The 13,429-nt window shown below is 42.6% G+C and overlaps 1 protein-coding gene across 1 annotated transcript in view; it reads right to left on the bottom strand.

Moving 5' to 3' along the window:
- The window catches only part of LOC115106087 (zinc finger protein 516-like), a 52,364-nt gene extending 43,068 nt beyond the window's left edge, over window positions 1-9,296 (bottom strand). The window contains 1 exon segment of the mRNA XM_029628657.2: window positions 8,636-9,296. The gene's annotated coding sequence lies outside the window, so the exon portion shown is untranslated.
- Between the last annotated feature and the right edge of the window lie 4,133 nt (window positions 9,297-13,429).

Genomic DNA, 13,429 nt, shown 5'->3' on the forward strand with positions numbered 1-13,429 from the left:
GAACACAACCATAACGAACATTTCAGGGTTTTTTTGGGGGGGGGGGAGAAATACTATAATGTGCATGAAAGCAACATTGATTATCACTTTATTACACACTTGCGTACGTAGGCACACAGAAACACACTTCTAGTGAAGCAATGTGTTTAAACACAGCTGGGCCTGGCTACTGGGGGACCCCTCCCTCACACACACACGCAAGCACGAACGCACACACACACACACACAACCCAATACACACCCATACAAATAGGAACATAAATATCGCCCTCCGTCATGCAAGGTTGGGTTGACATCAATGGCTAATGATCAGGTCCTCTTTAGTGAATGATCAGCTGTAGCCCAGAGACATTTCCAGCTTGTTTCCCTAAGTCATTCAGACATCGAACATCACCAGGCTCCAAAGAGCACAATAACTAGGCCTACATCCATCCTGTTCCACTCTCAAAGCACACATCTACCCAGTGTCCTCGTCTAGAAACTAGATCATCCTCGTAGAACTCAAGTTAAGTGGAAAGCAGAGACATAACTCTGTTCTATTTCGAGTTTACTTGTCATCCACAATTATTAGGGATGACAAAGCAGATCCTTTGTTTTAGGTAAACAACATATGTTTTGGCTCACGGGTGTGGAAATATATGCCCCTTTCTTTCAAATGCGGTATTTTCTTGACAATATTTCCGTCTGTTTTACGTGACCCCTTTTGGCTCAAGTGCAACCCAGAGGCAAAAGTTCTGTATAGCCACTTTAAATATGCTTCAATGAGTCTGCTGGGCTGTTTGTATGTGTGACTGTGACTATTGGGTGTGGTCTTTGTGTGAGCCTGTCCAGCCTACGATGCCGTGCTAATCTAATCTAATAAGAGCATTCACTAACCACCACGAAGCAGCCTCACTCACAGCAGGACCACGTCTCCTGCTGTTCACTTCATGGACCAGCAGAAATAACATGCCAGCTAGTTGTCCCACTGTACATAAATCTCAGCTAAATGACGTGTTTGCTTACAAGTATAAGAGCTCTAGTACCCGACTGGGATTCAAAGGAAAATCGAAGCACCACTTTCGTGGCAGAAAAACAGTAGCATGTGTTTTTAAACCAACGTTGTTTTAAAAAAAGGGGGGGGGGGGGGTCGCCTCTCGAGATTCGAATGAGATATAGGCTGAAGCCATCGTTGCCCCAACCCCCCCCCCCACTTTGTTGACCTTCAGAACACCGGGTTTGGATTAAGTTCGTAGTGTCCTCATCTCTCCACCCCTTTACCCCTCTATCCCTCCACCTCTCTACCCCTTTACCCCTCCCACCCTCCACCTCTCCTCTCTTCAGACCTTACGGTTGGGTGTTTAGAGCTGGCTGGGGCTTAGCGACTCGCGGTGGCTCATCAAATATGAACAAGGTCGTGAGGAAGGCCACAGCCTCCGTCACACAGCAGAGACAGACGCAGAGGCATGGCCAGTGGAAGGCAGTGTCAGGATGAATAGTGTCAGGCCACTACTAGTGTTAGGTAGAGATGGGCACGGTTATTTGAACACCCGAACGGACAGTAGCGTTTGAACACTTGCGAAACCTACAGAGATGTCACACGTTTGTTGTTATTGTTGGCAGATCAAAGTGGTACCGTCAGTGGCTCCATGTGTAGCAGCCGACGTGAGAGATCTCTAATCAATGCAAAAATGGAATTAAAATGACAGAATTAAGTTAGTTAAATGAGAAGGAGTAGGCTACAACGAGCAGCCACCGGGTAGGCTGCTGTTTCATCTGAATGGAGTTGTGGTGGACAAGGAAGGGGAAGTGCAACAGAATAGCGTCAATTAGCCTAGGTTGCTAGCTTGGCTAGCTTCTGTACATCGAGTCGATGCAGTCAAGACAGTCACTACCAGATGGGATGATAGAGATAAAAACATAGGTTGTCCATCTGCATAGAGAGATACCAAAGGCTAAAACAAACATATCGAGGACATATTACCTGTTAATGTAGACAAAACAGGAGCAATGACCTCCTTCATATCCCACTTATTATTGATTTAATGATTATCATTTGATCGACCGGGACTTTTTTTTTTACCAAAAGGTTTTCTTTGTTGATGGAAAAGTCATGTTCAAAAGCTAAAGGCCCAATTCAATCAATTTCATTTGATGACCTTTGTCATTTGAATTAAAAAAGGCAATGGAAGAAGGTAACTGATCAAAGACAAAATATGATTCTATTAGCGAGCGTTTCATCACAGTCATTTTTCAACTGTATCATGTTGGTCTTATTCAACTCAACGTCTGCTTATAATGCCATTATTCTATTGAGCAGTGGGTCTATAAAAAAAAGGGGATCGATAATACCAGTGAGCTAGTCGCTAGTGACATCTGGGCTGGACAATGAGCTCGCCCCAGCGCACACACACACACACACACACACACAGACACAGACACAGAGAGTCTCTTTCCAATCCCTGATTGCATCCACGTGACTCAGGGCTACTTCTCCCTAATCGTATTTCTCTTCTTTAATCCCTTAGCAATCAGAGCAACAATGTTCACAGAGCAGGCAAACAATCTATTAGACATATGCTCCTTTACTTCAGCATACCACAACCGATGGGGATTCAAATAATTACTGTGAGTATTAATCAAAGGAGTGTTTTATGAATGTATTTGTGATCTGCTGTGGGGGTTATTGACTCGCCAGGAGTGGGGCAGATGCATAATCAACATGGTGTTGTTCAAGCATTCTCTCTCACTCTCTCATGTGAGACGAATGGCCAATAATAGGCATGATGTGTTAATTGGAAGGGAAGCATTTATGTGTCAGAAGGACACTAAACACACACTAGGTAGTCTCGAAATCACCCAATCAAATGTTCCGTTGAAACTCCTCATTCAATCTCAGATTCAGCGTTCCAAAATCAGTCTCACTACAACAGTCCCTGAAACACAACGGTAACACTTTTTGACAATGCTTCTAACAAATTATGAAAATGTTATTTTGAATGCTTATTCATGAAGGTGTGTTATCAAGTGTTACCAATACACCATATTACATGTTACCCCATCACAATAGCACAGCCTCTTGACTAGCTAACCATGCAGTCTCAAATGTGCCATGTTAAATCCCTCGGCCCCAGCCTCCCCCCGACCTCATTCCAACCCCGCTCCTCTCCTCTAACCCCTAATCCCACGATGACTAAATCATTTTCTTCGGGTCTAATTTGGCCAGATATCTTGCTAGATAGCTTACTATCAAGCCCATGCTTACGTAGCATGGCATTTCATTGATCCAGCCATGGGGTTGCAGGTGTGACCCAAATATGGGGATTACACACCCACCTGTTACCCTTTGCTCAGAATTAGGAGAAAACACGTGTGTGTGTGTGTGTGTGTGTGTGTGTGCGCGTGTGTGTGTGTGTGTGCGTGTGTGTAGTGATGATGAGAGAAGATACAGCAGTGCCTTAAAGGGACTGCAGTCAGTCTTTTTGCCAAATACATTCCTTTTGATTATACTGAGGACATAAGCAATGAGTTTCCTATGGAGGGGCTCATTTATAATTTAATCCAGGAGCCACAGTCTTTCTGAACTGGCAGAGAGAGACTGCCCTTTCACAGGAGGAGTCTTACTGTGCAGCTGAAATCAATGCCATGGCCACAAACTAACACAGCCAGGTACCACTACCTATCTGTCTGCCGATAAACTAATTATGGGATTGTCTGTAGACAGCCGCCAGGTACAGATTCCATTACAGTAAATTAATTTAATAAAAACAAATAGCTGTTTTAGCTGTTTTACCCAAACCAAGTTGAGCCACACAAAAAAATGAGTCAACACTGTGTGTATGGATAAAAGACTATAGGAAGTATTTTCTACTCTGGATACAGGTTATGCAACAACATTAAGTATCTTAAATCTCCTAGAATGTAGTAGGGGTGTGGTGTGTTTACCACATCAGCCTAGCCCATTAAGGTGTTGCCAGGGTAGACAAAAATTGAGGAAACAAAAGACACACAACTGTTGAGTGTTGCACCTCAGGTTATCCGGACAAAGAGACGGGATACACAGGAAATTAAGATGCATAACCAAATGGGGTTCTATGGATCTTCCATAATGTGATGATATAAAATATACTAAGATGTGTATGACCCCTGTGTGTGTGTGTGTGTGTGTGTGTGTGTGGTTCAAAAAGCCCAATAGGAGTAATCAGTAATGAAAACAGCAGAGGGAGTTACTGGTGCCATTCAGCTAGGGCCTGGTGCGATTCAGCTAGGGCCTGGTGCGATTCAGCTAGGGCCTGGTGCGATTCAGCTAGGGCCTGGTGCCATTCAGCTAGGGCCTGGTGCCATTCAGCTAGGGCCTGGTGCCATTCAGCTAGGGCCTGGTGCCATTCAGCTAGGGCCTGGTGCCATTCAGCTAGGGCCTGGTGCCATTCAGCTAGGGCCTGGTGCCATTCAGCTAGGGCCTGGTGCCATTCAGCTAGGGCCTGCTGCTGTGGAATGTGAGGCACCATTCACATGGGTAAAAAATGCATTGCAGCCAGCACAAAGGCCTGCCTTGTCCTCATTGTTTCACATAGGCCGATAGAACACATTCGGCTCAAAAAATGAAATCACTCATTTGACTCCTACAGATAGAGAACGGGAGGGGGAACTATGACAAAACGTCTTTGAAAGACATTTCATGGTACAGTGTGTAGAGTTTAAGTGTGATAGGCCAAGAGAAAGTAAAGAAAGCACACAATCTACTTAAGGAAGACTAACATTTCAATTTATTCGTCATTCATTTGGAGTCAAGATTTTTTTTTTTAAAGCATGATGGTAAAAGGCAGGTAGCCTGGTGGTTAAAAGCATTGGGCCAGTAACTCCCTGAGCCAGCGAGTTGGACAAATCTGCCATTCTGCCCTTGAGCAAGACAATAACAACTGCTCCCTGGATGCCCATGACGTGGTTGTTTTTAAAGGCAGCCCCCCGCACATCTCTGATTATGAGGGTTTGGGTTAAATGCGGAAGACACATTTCGGTTGAACGCATTCAGTTGAGCAACTGACTAGGTATCCCTCTTTCCCAATCAAATACAATCTCTGTTGGGTCATTGTATGTGCTACAATGTGACTTCATTGCAACAGGGCTTTTCCACCAGTGGCTTTCTTCTGTGAAGCTGTGCATTTTTGTAGCTCCAACATGATCAGCTGTGGATCATGGTACAGTATGTTGCTACAACGTTGATCTTTAAATAAATAGATATTTAATCAAGATGGAGAAAGCATGTTAAACATGGCCACCGTGTTCCTATTTTCATATATTTAAACTTATATTTGTGAGATTTGGAGATGCCACATGCACATGCATGTCATCACAAATCTCTGAACATGTATATACAGTACCAGTCAGGGGTTTGGACACACCTACTCATTCAAGGGGTTTTTCTTTATTTTGTTACTATTTTCTACGTTGCAGAATAATAGCGAAGACATCAAAACTATGAAATAACACATATGGAATCATGTAGTAACCATAAAAGTGTTTGTGCACATAAAAGTAGTGCACATAAGAACAACTTTTGCAGTTAAATTCCCATGTACCTAATAAAAAATACAAATGAAATGGGTTTCCATCGCATTTTCAACTCTACAGATGGTTTTGTCACATTCTTTGTTGTTGCTTTATTTAGCTATTGTGCCCACTCCGGTATTGGCACACTCACATGTGCTCTAGCCAACATCTTGCGTGTAGGGGCAGCAGGTATCCTAGTGGTTAGAGCGTTGGACTAGTAACCGAAAGGTTGCAAGATCGAAGCCCCGAGCTGACATGGCAAAAAATCTGTCGTTCTGCTGCTGTGTTCCTTGTTCTTAAACCTTCATTGAAAATAGGAATTTGTTATTTGACTGAACTCCCAACTTAATTATTTTTTTTTTTAAGTCAACAGGGCAGGTATGGTCCACATGATGAGATTAGTACAGACAAAAGAGCGAGTTTAACAAATAGTTTTATTTGTCAAACTGCAGCCAAGTATTGATCATCATGTCACCAGAATAAGACCCTCGACATTTATTGGAAAAGTGCATCAAGCTTGCCACCTTGCACTTTCACCAACCTGTTATTTCATCTGTAGCCTAAGAAACTGCATGCGTTGCCGAATCGTAGTGGGAGCATCAAATAACATGTCATTTCGTGACTCCAAATGTACTTCGATATAAAGGTTATTATACCAATATTTGCGCACAAAAGCGTTCCCAGAGCCATTTCTCGCATCATTAATTGTGCCAACACAAAAAGATCCCACCATGCCTTAGTGTATTTGTTTAGTTAACATTTGGAAAGCTTACCAACAAATGTGATGTTTCCATCAGGCCTGTCATGACATGTTTTTATGCAACATGTAATTTACTCGCATTAAAAGGTTGGATTGAAACGTTTTTAACTGTAATGAATTTGAGAATAATATGTAGGCCTATTACGACAGGTGGACTCCAGTGGATTATCATTCTAATTTCGTTGGCTACTCAGTTCTGAGGGAGAATACAATTAGGCTACGTCGTGTGTTACGATCATGTCCAAATGTCACGGATGATTTTGTGTATCTAAAATAAGAAGAAAAAAAAACGATTTTCATCAGCGGACTTTTGAAAGGTGAATACAATTTTCCTATACGTCTGAAACCTGACGCCGCCAGAGACAACAACAACTGCATCCTGTAAAACACGTGGGAAGTCTAAGGACACTGTCTCCAATGCTGCATTCTGCACCGTTATTAGCCTGCTTTCTATCAAATACGTCAAATTATTTTCCACCTTTCAAGTTTCTAACTATATCGTAACTTTTTTTTCAGCACGCAGGGTCATTCAAAACACTCAACTCTGATTTTACATGTAGCCAGACAAGTTCACTGCTATACTTATACGTTGTTGCAATGTCCACGAAACAAAACAGCCATGTTTTGATGTTATGACATTCTTCAAATCAGGGCACAGGCAAATAAAACAAAATAGTAGCCTAATTGAATGACCACTCCCATTCCTCATCAAGTAACACTGTATTCACTGAGTCAAATACGTTTGTCTGAGGCTATAATACCATTCCGACCTGCAACCAGCAACAATAATATGTATTTAACAACTTCCTTTCCCAGTAACAGTAGACAACCGTTTTCCCCTTACGAGAGGTATGGTTATGCAATATGAGGGAATGACTCCAGATAGGCCTAAGGCAACTTGGGGCACTATATTTTGAGAGTGCCGGTTCCACTCATCTTTTGATTCTATCAATGACTTATTTACATTGCATGGCACGTTTCTGGCGTATTTTACTCGCGGTGGTCTCGTTGCCGTAGGACTGTACAGGTTCAATGCTCTCTGTCCCTGTCTGTTTGTCTGTCACCGGCTCTCTTCCTCTCTCGTGTCACTTGCGCTAAGAATGTAGAGCCCCGGCGTGACGTCCCTGCAACGTTATGCATCGCATACTAACTTACAGCTGGCTTAAATGGCTTGGAACTTCATATTTCATTTGTTAGCCTATACGGCAATATATTTGGGTATTGTGCCTATAGCCTTTACCGAATGTTAATCTTTGTAGTCTGCTAGTAAATAAAACCAGTCAAATAAGCAAATACATGTTAAAAAATATATATATATATATTTTTAATATATGAGGTTTGAATAGTCTAAGCGTAGCCTAATTGTTTCTACCAGACATCTGTGTGCAGACGTGTGATTTGCTCCCTTGCCCTACGTGGACACTACTTTGTGATTGTGACGTCACAGCCCTCCTGCTTTTTTTCCTTCCACAATGTCACACACATCTCCATGCATAGGAGAACGGGAGAATAGTTGTTTGTTTAGGCTTCCCCATATAGAGCATAGGACCTCCGTCTACAATGGCGCATTGAAGTTTATAAAGGACAATAAGACACGTAGTTCAAAAGTTGTGCTCCATCTGATTCCGACACCCCCCACCCAGCATCTTTCGACTCCACACCCCCGCCACATGTTTTGCACCCCCCCATAGACTCGAATTTGTAATGAGCTCCAACTAATTTTGTTGGTAGGCTATTTAACATGTTGGCGACTTTTGAGTCGGCGAGCTCAAAATCAGTTATTATGAACGCATGAAATGTGTGTCATGTTCCTCTCACTAAATGACAGCTATGGCATGTCCATTAGACCTATGTGTAGGACATTCGACTTCCTAATATGGATGTGCTTTCATCTGTCTCTGCCTGTTTTAAGGAACAAACAACAAAGTCGATTAAATATTCATTTAATACTTTACTACGATTATAAAAACAACAAACATGAATCTAGTCAACCATGCACTTCCCCTAACGTTCCTCCAATCGGATTAATCCCTTTGGGTTTTGATGTTGCATGATTACAGAGCAACCTTTTCAACTTCACATTTCAAGAATATGACAAAGCAAAGGTAGCATACATTAGGGCAGCTCTATCCAAACCCATATGATATAAACCACGTACGCATGTTGTTATAGATCCAGACTATTGATAATGGAATGTTTGTTGTGTTTGTTTGATATAGTCTCACGTAGGTTAAATTAATAGGTTCGTATTTGCTCCAACTCCTACTCTTCGACTCGGCTGCCATTCAGAACCCTCACCAAACACACGGAAGCGAAACATCAATGTAATCTAATATTGTTACGTACCTGTGTGCAAGTGTGTGATCAAAACATATCCTGGAAGCACTCCCGAAGAATAGGCGAACGCAAAAGGTGAAAGCATGCGCTGTATGTTGAAGTGCATATGATTGAGTGAGTCGAAACCACTGTGACACAGGGATAGTCATCGGTCTCCCAAGTATTCAATGCACTAAGAGCTTGATTCCTCTCGAGCGATGACGATAAGCAAAGCCTCCAATTGCTTCTTTAACTCCTAAGTAGAGCCTATTTCCTGGACTGTGTTCCATTAGGAGCAAAACCAAGACGTTTGCGCCTCGGTCGTTTCATGGATACACCTTTCAGTGCCTGTGGATGGTCTCTCCCGCATTAAATGAACTATTTACTATTGTCTCCATCAGCACAAAGTTATTGATACTATACTAAATCAAATATTCGGTTGACATACACGACGACATGACATGTTGGCCCAACACTTGTATATTCGCCAACATATTGACTATCAATGTGTTATCATTTGGATTCAATTCAGACAGGTTCTCAAACCTGCTTACGCACGTCGTAGATAGAAGCCGTTTGGAATGCATGCAGTTACAGACAGAGGAATCAGATAAATCCCAAACAAATAGCCTAGATGAACTAGTCTAACTTCTAATTGGCCTAGGTAATTATAAGTAATATACTGTAGCGACCCACGCTATACGATTCCCACCGAGTTAACATATTGGCAGGATACGTAGGGTGTATACCTTTCAGAGACCCGGGTTCGCTTCCCACGCTCTAAATGAGCTATATCGGTGTCAGAAGTGGGGCCATGGGATTGCACCGTGAGGCTGAAGTTAGTTGAAGAACGGGGACGTACCTTCCTTTTCGAATGGGGCAGTGTAGCCCTCGTTTAATGAGCCATATTAAAATTCCACAAAGTGAGTTTACCCTATTGGTGCGATGCATACGGAGTTTTGCCTTTCCAGAGACCCAGTTAGCTTCCCGTTCCATACGTTCGCTACAACACCATGGCATTTTATCATTCATTAAACATGTATTAGCTATATTAAAATCTTTACGAATGTGTAATTACGTTTTTATTCTGTAATGATTGGTAAAAGCAAAGTGTATTAATTTGTTAGTTGCATTACTACAGGATATGTTTGTAACCTACTCTATTGTTTTTGATACAGTGGAATTCACTTGTGGTGTTAAAGGTAAAATAGTCATATATTGTTTCAGTGAAAGAAAATATCTGCTTGGTAGGTTGGCCTATGTTTGTAGACTCACTAGCATAGGAAGGCTGTATAAGCACACCGATTTGAAAGATACATTTAGGGTTATCTCTTGATCCGCCTAAATTGACTTTAGACTATGGTAGGTTGAATTTAAACGAAGAGGCCTAGATAAAATGAGACTACTTTTAAATTGTGCCACTTTGAATTCAATTTATGTTGTGGGTAGATTCATATCTGCATTGCAGTGAGTATATAGGGAGGGTGTTTGCTTTGCATGCATAGGGAAGAAGCCTTCTTCCTAACTTCTGATGTACCAGTGATTTAAGCCACTGAGTCTTATCAACCACAAGCCTTGAATCGGTGCCCACTGATACACCACACTCCAGCTCACAATGGCTTCCCTGAGCATACACATACACACTGCCTTCAGAAAGTATTCAGACCCCTTGACTTTTCCCACATTTTGTTAGGTTACAGCCCTTGTTCGAAAATTGATTCAATATGTATTTTTTTCAGCAATCTATGCACAATACCCGATAATGACAAAATCAATACCTTATTTACACAACAATTCAGACCCTTTGCTGTGAGACTTCAAAATTGAGCTCAGGTGCATTCTGTTTCCATTGATCATCCTTGAGATGTGTCTGCAACTTGATTGGAGTCCACCTGTGGTAAATTCAATTGATTGGACATAATTTGGAAAGGCACACACATGTCTATGTAAGGTCCCACAGTTGACAGTGGATGTCAGAGCAAAGACCAAGCGATGAAGTCAAAGGAATTGTCTGCAGAGCGCCGAGACAGGATTGTGTCGAGGCACAGATCTGGGGAAGGGTACCAAAACATTTCTGAAGCATTGAAGGTCCCAAAGAACACAGTGGCCTCCACCATTCTTAAATGGAAGAAGTTTAGAACCACAAAGACTCTCCCTAGAGCTGGCCGCCCAGCTAAACTGAGCAATCAGGCCTTGGTCAGGGAGGTGGGGATGTTCTTCAGCTTCCAGGACTGGGAGACTAGTCAGGACCGAGGCAGAGAATAACAAAGCAAAGTACAGAGAGATCATAAAAACCTTTTTAAAAATCTGCTCCAGAGCTCTCAGGACCTCAGACTGGGGTGAAGGTTCACCTTCCAACAGGACAACGACCCTAAGCACACAGCCAAGACAACTCAAAAGTGGCTTCGGGACAAGTCTCTGAATGTACTTGAGTGGCCCAGCCAGAGCCCGATCAAACATCTCTGGAGAGACCTGAAAATAGCTGTGCAGCAACGCTCCCCATCCAACCTGACAGAGCTTGAGAGCATCTGCAGAGAAGAATGGGAGAAACTCCCCAAATCCAGGTGTGCCAAGCTTGTAGCATCATACCCCAAAAGACACGAGGCTGTAATGACTGCCCAAGGTACTTCAACAAAGTACTGAGCAAAGGGTCTGAATACTTAGGTAAATGTGATATATATATATATATATATATATATATACAGTTGAAGTCAGAAGTTTACATACACTTAGGTTGGAGTCATTAAAACTTGTTTCAGAATTACAGAAAATGATGTCATGGCTTCAGAAGCTTCTGATAGGCTAATTGACATCATTTGAGTCAATTGGAGGTGTACCTGTGGATGTATTTCAAGGCCTACCTTCAAACTCAGTGCCTCTTTACTTAACATCATTGGAAAATCAAAAGAAATCAGCCAAGACCTTAGGAAAAACATTTTAGACCTCCACAAGTCTGGTTCATCCTTGGGAGCAATTTCCAAACGCCTGAAGGTACCACGTTCATCTGTACAAACAATAGATACACCATGGGACGATGCAGCTGTCATACCGTTCAGGAAGGAGATGCATTCGGTCTCCTAGAGATGAACGTACTTTGGTGCGAAAAGTACAAATCAATCCCAGAACAACAGCAAAGGACCTTGTGAAGATGCTGGAAGAAACAGGTACAAAATCAAATATCATCCAATGACTTGTAATATATTCTGTACAGTATTTTGCCATATTTGGAATCTTAACATTTCCTACTCGCGATCCACAGTAAAACGAGTCCTATATCGACATAACCTGAAAGGCCTCTCAGCAAGGAAGAAGCCACTGCTCCAAAACCGCCATAAAAAAGCCAGACTACGGTTTGCAACTGCACATGGGGACAAAGATCATACTTTTTGGAGAAATGTCCTCCAGTCTGATGAAACAAAAATAGAACTGTTTGGCCATAATGACCATTGTTATGTTTGGAGGAAAAAGGGGGATGCTTGCAAGCCGAAGAACACCATCCCAACCGTGAAGCACAGGGGTGGCAGCATCATGTTGTGAGGGTGCTTTGCTGCAGGAGGAACTGGTGCACTTCACAAAATAGAAGGCACTGTATATTCACACACACACACACACACACACACACACACACAAAAAAGACAAGCGACTAAATCATTATTTTGGGATAGATAGTTAGCCTTTTAAAAGTGCATATGCATTGAACATGTGTACAGTACACACAACGCCATATGACAACGACATGGCCATAGAGCCCCCTTCCTCTTTAAGCTTCTCTGCTGTGTCTTTAGACTAGTGCTCTGAGATGCTTCTTGTCACAATAGAGGGGTCATACTCAATACTCCCTTCATCTCTACCATCTGAGAGGCAGGGAGGGTCAAGAGACAAGGTGTCCTCTGTAAGCCAGTCATTCAAGAGGCTTCTCTGTCATTTGTCAAACGTCCTATTGCGGTTCTTTATTCACACTGCAATAACTGCTTCAGGGTTGTAGCAGAACTTCAATGAATCATTCGAATCAATGTCACCCTCTAGGCTTCATTCATACTCATACACAAGTAACGAATGTAGTGCACACACACACACACACAAAACACACACACACACGCACTCACACACACATACACACACATGCAGACACACACACATGCTGTTCCTAACCTCAGGGCGGGCTTTTAATAGCTATTCTACTTGTATTCACCACAATGCCTTACACTTTGTAATATTCCACTCATACAGGAACGCGACAGACTACATTTATAAAAGTCCTGTAGTTGGGCTAGCTTGCCGTAACAGTGAAGGTGTGTTACACAACTGACTGACACCACAGCCCCTTGTGCTCAATTAGCTCCCAGTACATTATTGACTCCTTGCTAATTGTCAGCTGTTTGGTGTACACCGAGAACCTTACTGCCTTACCACAGGGATTGAAAGGGAGTGCTTTGTTACCTCACGGCCAATGACCACATCATGAGCACACGCAATCCCCACCATAATGCTATCCAATATCAACTATTCATGTGATGTGTCAGATTACTTGTTTTGAATAAGAGGCAAATAACTAACACTTTATTTACCCTCTGTTTTCTATCCTCTATCCTTTGTCATTTTTTATCAGTTTCCTTAATGTGCTCTTCCCTCCCTCCTCTCTCACTCTGTCTCTCTCCCTCCCTCCCCCCCCCCTCTCTCTCTCTCTCTCTCTCTCTCTCTCTCTCTCTCTCTCTCCCCCTCTCTCTCACTTTTTCTGTCCTCCCCCTCGCTGTCTTTTTAAAAGCACTGCTTGATTTTCCCTCTTATCAAGTTCCACTGTGGCTTTAGAGAGAGGATCCGCCC

The sequence above is a fragment of the Oncorhynchus nerka genome, linkage group LG3, assembly GCF_034236695.1.
Source record: "Oncorhynchus nerka isolate Pitt River linkage group LG3, Oner_Uvic_2.0, whole genome shotgun sequence".
NCBI classification, from domain to species: domain Eukaryota; kingdom Metazoa; phylum Chordata; class Actinopteri; order Salmoniformes; family Salmonidae; genus Oncorhynchus; species Oncorhynchus nerka.